We start from the raw sequence: 2,615 nt of genomic DNA, 5'->3' as shown, positions 1-2,615 counted from the left end.
ATCACCACCATTCATCGGCAACCATCTTTTCAAGCTGATTTTCATCGACTGTCAGCGTATACAGTAACTTTCCTCTTGCCGATTAGCCCACTCTGATCATTTTGACACGTGCAAAAAACGGTGTCAACAGAACAAAAAACTCAAAGAGGCGATGAACCTCTCGGAGACAAATATCTAGAGGGCCCAACGCGAATGAGACATTGCAAAGTCCAACGCGTGGGACCAGGAATACTAGAAAGGGGTCCTAACTGAAAAACTAGCGGCTATGTCCGAGCAGGTGTGGAGCCAGTCCGAGCAACTGGCCGTTGTCTCTGGCCAACTGAAGAGTACCTCTGAGCAATTGGAGAAGAAATTTGAACAACTTAAAAGTGTATTTGAGCAGAAAATAGGTATGGTATATCAGCGAATGTACATTTGCATTGCTGAACAGCCAAATTTTTTGTGTTAATTGTTGCGCTTGTAGAGCACGATGTAGAACTCGGCCAACTGTGCCAGGCCGTCGAACAACTTTGCTAGGAGAAGGCAAAGGAGTCAGAGCGAGCAGACAAACTAGCCAAGGAGCTAAAAGGTGAATACCTCCTGGTCAAAATTACTATTGAAGTAGCTTCCTTGTATGATGGAACATTGTAACACTTGCAGGCTACCGTCATAAAGCCAAGGCGTAGTTTGATGTGCTGGTGCAGGATGCTAAGACCCAAAGGGAGAACTTCGATGCTGTAGTTGTCGCAATTAAGCCAGTGCTTGACTGCGTTGACCTAGAAATGGCTACTCAGCCCGATGGCAGGCGGCAATGTTCGGACACCATCATCTAGAGGTGCAAGGTAGCATGGGAGAACTTCAAGGGCTTCAACCGTGACGCCATTGTGTCTGTCGCTACTCATGTCCTTGTGGTGGTTTGGTCCCATTACCCAACTATCGACTTTTAGTCGATAGGGGGCGAGTTCACCGAAGGACTGAGTGATGCGGAGACCCAGTGGCTGGAGGATGCGAAGAAGCTGGCTGGCGATATAGACTTGTTTGGTGAGACGGACGGCGAAAATGATGCGTGGTGACCTGCTTGGAGATTATCATCTATAACATCTAGACGGTGTAGTTAGAATGCGCGAAATCACAAAAAACAATTATGTATATGATAAATGTTATAAGGTGAATGTGTATTCGGTTAAATTGTATTTCGGCAAAAAGATCATCGTAGTTTTGAACATGACATATTTATAGGGAGTGTAAGTGGAGTCTAAGCAGTTAGTTCGCCACTGACCCCTATGGCCTCAGCTAGCCCATAGTCCATAACATCGAGCGCGGAGCCCGTGCACATGTAGGAGGGACAGGCGTGACCAAGGAACCACAGCCGACCACCCATAACATAGAGTGCGGAGCCCATAGCACGTGTAGGGAGAGATTAGAGACTGGGTCTTCTCCAAATAGAATAGGGCGGACACGTTTTGCTTGGCGGTTATCGAAATAACTTGGATATATAGGTAGTATAAGCGGCATCCGAGCAATTAGTTTTGTGCTAAACTCTCGGCCTTGGCTGGCCCGTAGTCCATAACGTCAAGCGTGGAGCCATGGACGTGTAGGAGGAACGGACGTGACCAAGGGACTATAGCCGACCACCCATAATGTAGAGCACGGAGCCCGTAGCACGTGTAGGGAGATATCAGAGACTAGGTCTTCTCCGAAGAGAACAGAAAAGAAAGTATGCGGCTCGCCAATCAGCAAAATCTCTTTGGAGATTTGGAGTAAAGTGTTCGGCATTTTTGGAGAGAACGTATGGCAAAATACGTTAGCGAGTTGGAGGAAACGTATTCGGTGCTTTGGAAAAAACATGTTCGGTGATTTGGAGAAAACATGTTCGGCAATTTGGAGAAAACATGTTCGGCGATTTTGGAGAAAACGGTTTGACGATAATGTTGGAGATTTGGAGGAACATGGTCGGCGTAGTTATGGTGATTTTGTATTGGAGTTCGTTATGAAGTAGCATAGAGATCGGTGACCACGAGTGGATGTTAAACCACAATAGAGACAAAATGGAGACTAGTTATGGAGACCAAAACTTTATTCAACGTAAAAGTGGAGAGTACATATCTAGAGTGTTTCAAGGATAGAAATGTATAAGGTGTTCGATGTGCCATGAGTTGGGAACATAGACTCCTTCTAAGTCACTTAGATGATAAGACCCTAGTCGGGTAACCTCTTTGACAACGTAAGGCCCTTCCCAAGGGGAAGAGAGCTTGTGCAACCCTTCAGTTTTTGTTTTCTATGGAGAACAAGATCGCCGACAGCAAATGAATGACCTTTGATGTTTTGGTTGTAGTACCTCCGCAAGCCTTCCAAATATTTAGCTATGCGGACGTAGGTGATTAGGCGTTCTTCCTCGGTCCTGTCGACGTCCTCTGTCCGAATAGCTACGGCCTGCTCTTCATCATAGTTTTCCACCCTAGGTGCTCAGAAGGCAATGTCCACTGGTAGTATGGCTTCTAAGCCATAGACCAAGAAGTATGGAGTCACGCTGGTGCTATGACTAGCTTGAGTATGCAGTCCCTAGACTACAGCTGGTAGCTCCTTGAGCCATCTGCCTAGTGCTTTTCTTCTTTCTGATATAATCATCTTTTGAG

This window comes from Miscanthus floridulus, chromosome 2 (assembly GCF_019320115.1).
Source record: "Miscanthus floridulus cultivar M001 chromosome 2, ASM1932011v1, whole genome shotgun sequence".
NCBI lineage: Eukaryota > Viridiplantae > Streptophyta > Magnoliopsida > Poales > Poaceae > Miscanthus > Miscanthus floridulus.
Note: the sequence above shows the minus strand (reverse complement) of the source record.